We start from the raw sequence: 7,500 nt of genomic DNA on the forward strand, positions 1-7,500 counted from the left end.
CAGCCTCTGCGCCCAGCCTGCTGCTCTCGCCGCCGCTCACCGCTGCCTTTCTCCTCCTCTTTCGCTTTCTCTCTCTCCCTCTCACCCTCTCTCCCTCTGTCTGTCTGTCTGTCTGTCTGTCTCTGTTGCTCTCTGTCTCTTGGGAAGGCAGAGGACGCAGGACTGTTTTCCCAGAGGCTCACCTTCCATGTAACCCTCTAGCCTGCATGAGGGTTGCACGTTGAAGAGCAGCTTTAAGGCCAGGTGACTTGCAAGGTTCACCACTTGTCTTCAGAGGCCACGACTACCAAGGGCCCGATGTGATCTTTGCATGGATGTGGGAGAGTTTGGCTGCTTCTTCAAGATTTGGATCTCACTCCTCTACCTCCCCGACCTTGCTTGGCCACCGGCCACGATGCGAGGAGAAGAGTGGGGTTTGCAGAGCAATGTGGAATTCACTTGGCTGGTGCTGTTTCAGAAGGACCTTCGACCTAAACCTCATCCTAAATGGAAGCCGAAGCCAGAAATGGATCCTAAGGAGAGTGTCACTCCTCGCCCCACCAGTAAGCCTCACCTAAAGCCTCTACCCGATTTCAAGCCCACACCTAAGCCCAAACCTCTCCCAAGACTCACCCTAAGCCACAATGTCTGCCTGAAATCACACCTTCAACCTGTCCCCTACCTCTTCCTGACGCTAAACTTGAGCCCCATTCTGACCCTGACCCGGAGCCAAAGCCCCAGCCCAGTGTCACCCTAAGCCTCCCATCTCATGAGAGCCTTCAGTGGCACCTCTGATGCAGCCTCTTTAGGTTGCTATGCTTAGCCTACCAGGAATGGGAAGCCTAAGTGGAAGCAGAACCGTGGCCTCACGTCTCAGCCCACTGGAACCCCTCATCCTTAGTGCTCAGGCTCCCAAGAAGGCTAACAACCTAAGGCCAAGCCTCACTGGAACACACACCCATGCCTCGGGTTGGAGTGGAAGCCCTCCACCCAAGCAAGAAAAGGGTGCTCTGTGCTTGGAATCCAGGAACTCCAGAATTCCGGGAGCATTTGTCTCGGCAACGTTGCCGGCGCCCGTTTCCCGGGCCTCGTTCCTCCTCATCTACCCTGCCGCTACTTTCCAAGTCTATGCAGTGCACCCCGCGAAAGGACAACGTGTGTCTCTAGCAGGAAGAAGACGAAAGAAGCAGCCAGTGTTTGCTTGTTTGCCCACTGTGGGGAAGAGAACTCAGAGCCTCCCAGTCAGTGCTAGGCCAGCTGAAACTGTCAGTACACACTGCAGAGTGTCTCAGCATCCCTCCATCCATCCATCCATCCATCCATCCATCCAGCCAGCCAGCCAGCCAGCCAGCCAGCCAGCCATCCAGCAATCCATCCATCCATCCATCCATCCATCCATCCATCCATCCATCCATCCATCGGTCGATCTATGTATCTATCAATCTATCTATCAATCTATCTATCTATCTATCTATCTATCTATCTATCTATCTATCTATCTATCTATGTATCTTTCAGTCCATCCATCCATGCATCCTTCCACGCGTGGCTCCGTCCATCCATCCACCATCCATCCAATCAACATCCATCCATGAATCAGGCTGTACGGCCAGCCACCCCGGCATCCATGGGTGGATCCAGGCATGCATCCACCGACCCAACCATGCACGCATGCATCCACCATCCATGCATGCATGCATGCGTGCCCGCATCCATCCATACACCCACTATGCACCTAGGCATCCATCCAGCCATCCATCCAGCCATCCATCCAGTCAGCCATGCATCCAGCTGTCTACCCATGCATCCATGCATCCATGTACACTTCCATCCACTTTCCCCATGAGCCCATCTATCCGGCCCACGCAAACTCAACCCATGGCAGGAGGAAGCCTCCAAGCCCGCAACCAAGCCATCTGGGGTAGCAGGGCTTAACCCAGGGTGGTGTGAGTTCCGGCTGGCCGGGCAGGCCTTTCAGTCCTGGAGCCACAAGCCTAGCCTTGTGTTCATGAGCTGCTTTTCAGGAGTGGTTGGGAGGATGTGGTCAGGATTGCAGGAGCAAGAGGAGGCCAGGTGCCTTTGTGCTGCCCAGAAGAAGTGTCCTGTCCTGTGTAGGAATGTGGTGTGGTCTCAGGCCAAGCTGTCAGCGGTGAGGCTGGGCGTCAGGCCGGCCCAGGCCTGGGTTTTCCTGCTTTTCCTAGGTGGAAAGCATTGCGTGCCTGCCAGGCTGTGTGGTGTGAGTTGTGCATCCAGACAGCTAGCTGTCTTTTCCCCTGTGGCTGGTGTGATGTTGGGTTGAGGTGGAGGTGCGAGGCAGTGAGTGAGCCTAAAAGTATTGGGCAGTGGCTGTGAGGCAGCAAGCAGCCTAGTGGGCTGGGGAGCGGAGGCAAAAGCCTACAGCACCCGGTATTCCCAGGCGGTCTCCCATCCAAGTACTAACCAGGCCCGACCCTGCTTAGCTTCCGAGATCAGACGAGATCGGGCGCGTTCAGGGTGGTATGGCCGTAGACGCCTCACACTGCTTCCCAAAGCCCCAACTGCTGCTCGCTGCCTCTGCGGGGAGCCTCCGCTCGCCGCTGCACCCTTGCCAGCCTCTGCAGCCTCTGCCTCTGCCGCTCTGGCCTCACACGCACCTGCTGCCGCTGCTTGGGGGACCTGATCCAACCCACCCAGCACAGCCTCTGCGCCCAGCCTGCTGCTCTCGCCGCCGCTCACCGCTGCCTTTCTCCTCCTCTTTCGCTTTCTCTCTCTCCCTCTCACCCTCTCTCCCTCTGTCTGTCTGTCTCTGTTGCTCTCTGTCTCTTGGGAAGGCAGAGGACGCAGGACTGTTTTCCCAGAGGCTCACCTTCCATGTAACCCTCTAGCCTGCATGAGGGTTGCACGTTGAAGAGCAGCTTTAAGGCCAGGTGACTTGCAAGGTTCACCACTTGTCTTCAGAGGCCACGACTACCAAGGGCCCGATGTGATCTTTGCATGGATGTGGGAGAGTTTGGCTGCTTCTTCAAGATTTGGATCTCACTCCTCTACCTCCCCGACCTTGCTTGGCCACCGGCCACGATGCGAGGAGAAGAGTGGGGTTTGCAGAGCAATGTGGAATTCACTTGGCTGGTGCTGTTTCAGAAGGACCTTCGACCTAAACCTCATCCTAAATGGAAGCCGAAGCCAGAAATGGATCCTAAGGAGAGTGTCACTCCTCGCCCCACCAGTAAGCCTCACCTAAAGCCTCTACCCGATTTCAAGCCCACACCTAAGCCCAAACCTCTCCCAAGACTCACCCTAAGCCACAATGTCTGCCTGAAATCACACCTTCAACCTGTCCCCTACCTCTTCCTGACGCTAAACTTGAGCCCCATTCTGACCCTGACCCGGAGCCAAAGCCCCAGCCCAGTGTCACCCTAAGCCTCCCATCTCATGAGAGCCTTCAGTGGCACCTCTGATGCAGCCTCTTTAGGTTGCTATGCTTAGCCTACCAGGAATGGGAAGCCTAAGTGGAAGCAGAACCGTGGCCTCACGTCTCAGCCCACTGGAACCCCTCATCCTTAGTGCTCAGGCTCCCAAGAAGGCTAACAACCTAAGGCCAAGCCTCACTGGAACACACACCCATGCCTCGGGTTGGAGTGGAAGCCCTCCACCCAAGCAAGAAAAGGGTGCTCTGTGCTTGGAATCCAGGAACTCCAGAATTCCGGGAGCATTTGTCTTGGCAACGTTGCCGGCGCCCGTTTCCCGGGCCTCGTTCCTCCTCATCTACCCTGCCGCTACTTTCCAAGTCTATGCAGTGCACCCCGCGAAAGGACAACATGTGTCTCTAGCAGGAAGAAGAGGAAAGAAGCAGCCAGTGTTTGCTTGTTTGCCCACTGTGGGGAAGAGAACTCAGAGCCTCCCAGTCAGTGCTAGGCCAGCTGAAACTGTCAGTACACACTGCAGAGTGTCTCAGCATCCCTCCATCCATCCATCCAGCCAGCCAGCCAGCCAGCCAGCCAGTCAGCCAGCCAGCCAGCCAGCCAGCCAGTCATCCAGCAATCCATCCATCCATCCATCCATCCATCCATCCATCCATCCATCCATCCATCGGTCGATCTATGTATCTATCAATCTATCTATCTATCTATCTATCTATCTATCTATCTATCTATCTATGTATCTTTCAGTCCATCCATCCATGCATCCTTCCACGCGTGGCTCCGTCCATCCATCCACCATCCATCCAATCAACATCCATCCATGAATCAGGCTGTACGGCCAGCCACCCCGGCATCCATGGGTGGATCCAGGCATGCATCCACCGACCCAACCATGCACGCATGCATCCACCATCCATGCATGCATGCATGCGTGCCCGCATCCATCCATACACCCACTATGCACCTAGGCATCCATCCAGCCATTCATCCAGCCATCCATCCAGTCAGCCATGCATCCAGCTGTCTACCCATGCATCCATGCATCCATGTACACTTCCATCCACTTTCCCCATGAGCCCATCTACCCGGCCCACGCAAACTCAACCCATGGCAGGAGGAAGCCTCCAAGCCCGCAACCAAGCCATCTGGGGTAGCAGGGCTTAACCCAGGGTGGTGTGAGTTCCGGCTGGCCGGGCAGGCCTTTCAGTCCTGGAGCCACAAGCCTAGCCTTGTGTTCATGAGCTGCTTTTCAGGAGTGGTTGGGAGGATGTGGTCAGGATTGCAGGAGCAAGAGGAGGCCAGGTGCCTTTGTGCTGCCCAGAAGAAGTGTCCTGTCCTGTGTAGGAATGTGGTGTGGTCTCAGGCCAAGCTGTCAGCGGTGAGGCTGGGCGTCAGGCCGGCCCAGGCCTGGGTTTTCCTGCTTTTCCTAGGTGGAAAGCATTGCGTGCCTGCCAGGCTGTGTGGTGTGAGTTGTGCATCCAGACAGCTAGCTGTCTTTTCCCCTGTGGCTGGTGTGATGTTGGGTTGAGGTGGAGGTGCGAGGCAGTGAGTGAGCCTAAAAGTATTGGGCAGTGGCTGTGAGGCAGCAAGCAGCCTAGTGGGCTGGGGAGCGGAGGCAAAAGCCTACAGCACCCGGTATTCCCAGGCGGTCTCCCATCCAAGTACTAACCAGGCCCGACCCTGCTTAGCTTCCGAGATCAGACGAGATCAGGCGCGTTCAGGGTGGTATGGCCGTAGACGCCTCACACTGCTTCCCAAAGCCCCAACTGCTGCTCGCTGCCTCTGCGGGGAGCCTCCGCTCGCCGCTGCACCCTTGCCAGCCTCTGCAGCCTCTGCCTCTGCCGCTCTGGCCTCACACGCACCTGCTGCCGCTGCTTGGGGGACCTGATCCAACCCACCCAGCACAGCCTCTGCGCCCAGCCTGCTGCTCTCGCCGCCGCTCACCGCTGCCTTTCTCCTCCTCTTTCGCTTTCTCTCTCTCCCTCTCACCCTCTCTCCCTCTGTCTGTCTGTCTGTCTGTCTGTCTGTCTGTCTCTGTTGCTCTCTGTCTCTTGGGAAGGCAGAGGACGCAGGACTGTTTTCCCAGAGGCTCACCTTCCATGTAACCCTCTAGCCTGCATGAGGGTTGCACGTTGAAGAGCAGCTTTAAGGCCAGGTGACTTGCAAGGTTCACCACTTGTCTTCAGAGGCCACGACTACCAAGGGCCCGATGTGATCTTTGCATGGATGTGGGAGAGTTTGGCTGCTTCTTCAAGATTTGGATCTCACTCCTCTACCTCCCCGACCTTGCTTGGCCACCGGCCACGATGCGAGGAGAAGAGTGGGGTTTGCAGAGCAATGTGGAATTCACTTGGCTGGTGCTGTTTCAGAAGGACCTTCGACCTAAACCTCATCCTAAATGGAAGCCGAAGCCAGAAATGGATCCTAAGGAGAGTGTCACTCCTCGCCCCACCAGTAAGCCTCACCTAAAGCCTCTACCCGATTTCAAGCCCACACCTAAGCCCAAACCTCTCCCAAGACTCACCCTAAGCCACAATGTCTGCCTGAAATCACACCTTCAACCTGTCCCCTACCTCTTCCTGACGCTAAACTTGAGCCCCATTCTGACCCTGACCCGGAGCCAAAGCCCCAGCCCAGTGTCACCCTAAGCCTCCCATCTCATGAGAGCCTTCAGTGGCACCTCTGATGCAGCCTCTTTAGGTTGCTATGCTTAGCCTACCAGGAATGGGAAGCCTAAGTGGAAGCAGAACCGTGGCCTCACGTCTCAGCCCACTGGAACCCCTCATCCTTAGTGCTCAGGCTCCCAAGAAGGCTAACAACCTAAGGCCAAGCCTCACTGGAACACACACCCATGCCTCGGGTTGGAGTGGAAGCCCTCCACCCAAGCAAGAAAAGGGTGCTCTGTGCTTGGAATCCAGGAACTCCAGAATTCCGGGAGCATTTGTCTTGGCAACGTTGCCGGCGCCCGTTTCCCGGGCCTCGTTCCTCCTCATCTACACTGCCGCTACTTTCCAAGTCTATGCAGTGCACCCCGCGAAAGGACAACATGTGTCTCTAGCAGGAAGAAGAGGAAAGAAGCAGCCAGTGTTTGCTTGTTTGCCCACTGTGGGGAAGAGAACTCAGAGCCTCCCAGTCAGTGCTAGGCCAGCTGAAACTGTCAGTACACACTGCAGAGTGTCTCAGCATCCCTCCATCCATCCATCCAGCCAGCCAGCCAGCCAGCCAGCCAGTCAGCCAGCCAGCCAGCCAGCCAGCCAGTCATCCAGCAATCCATCCATCCATCCATCCATCCATCCATCCATCCATCCATCCATCCATCGGTCGATCTATGTATCTATCAATCTATCTATCTATCTATCTATCTATCTATCTATCTATCTATCTATGTATCTTTCAGTCCATCCATCCATGCATCCTTCCACGCGTGGCTCCGTCCATCCATCCACCATCCATCCAATCAACATCCATCCATGAATCAGGCTGTACGGCCAGCCACCCCGGCATCCATGGGTGGATCCAGGCATGCATCCACCGACCCAACCATGCACGCATGCATCCACCATCCATGCATGCATGCATGCGTGCCCGCATCCATCCATACACCCACTATGCACCTAGGCATCCATCCAGCCATCCATCCAGCCATCCATCCAGTCAGCCATGCATCCAGCTGTCTACCCATGCATCCATGCATCCATGTACACTTCCATCCACTTTCCCCATGAGCCCATCTACCCGGCCCACGCAAACTCAACCCATGGCAGGAGGAAGCCTACAAGCCCGCAACCAAGCCATCTGGGGTAGCAGGGCTTAACCCAGGGTGGTGTGAGTTCCGGCTGGCCGGGCAGGCCTTTCAGTCCTGGAGCCACAAGCCTAGCCTTGTGTTCATGAGCTGCTTTTCAGGAGTGGTTGGGAGGATGTGGTCAGGATTGCAGGAGCAAGAGGAGGCCAGGTGCCTTTGTGCTGCCCAGAAGAAGTGTCCTGTCCTGTGTAGGAATGTGGTGTGGTCTCAGGCCAAGCTGTCAGCGGTGAGGCTGGGCGTCAGGCCGGCCCAGGCCTGGGTTTTCCTGCTTTTCCTAGGTGGAAAGCATTGCGTGCCTGCCAGGCTGTGTGGTGTGAG

At 56.3% G+C, this 7,500-nt stretch overlaps 2 non-coding genes across 2 annotated transcripts; both read right to left on the bottom strand.

Annotated features, from left to right (window-relative positions):
* Positions 1 to 2,370: 2,370 nt before the first annotated feature.
* LOC150062962 (5S ribosomal RNA) lies at positions 2,371 to 2,489 on the bottom strand. The gene has a single exon (XR_016535671.1). It is a non-coding gene; the product is annotated as a 5S ribosomal RNA (ribosomal RNA).
* Positions 2,490 to 5,000: 2,511 nt separating this feature from the next.
* LOC150062963 (5S ribosomal RNA) lies at positions 5,001 to 5,119 on the bottom strand. Its single transcript, XR_016535739.1, has one exon. It is a non-coding gene; the product is annotated as a 5S ribosomal RNA (ribosomal RNA).
* Between the last annotated feature and the right edge of the window lie 2,381 nt (positions 5,120 to 7,500).

Source organism: Megascapheus bottae, chromosome 5 (assembly GCF_031878675.1).
Source record: "Megascapheus bottae isolate mThoBot1 chromosome 5, mThoBot2.hap1, whole genome shotgun sequence".
Lineage (NCBI taxonomy): Eukaryota > Metazoa > Chordata > Mammalia > Rodentia > Geomyidae > Megascapheus > Megascapheus bottae.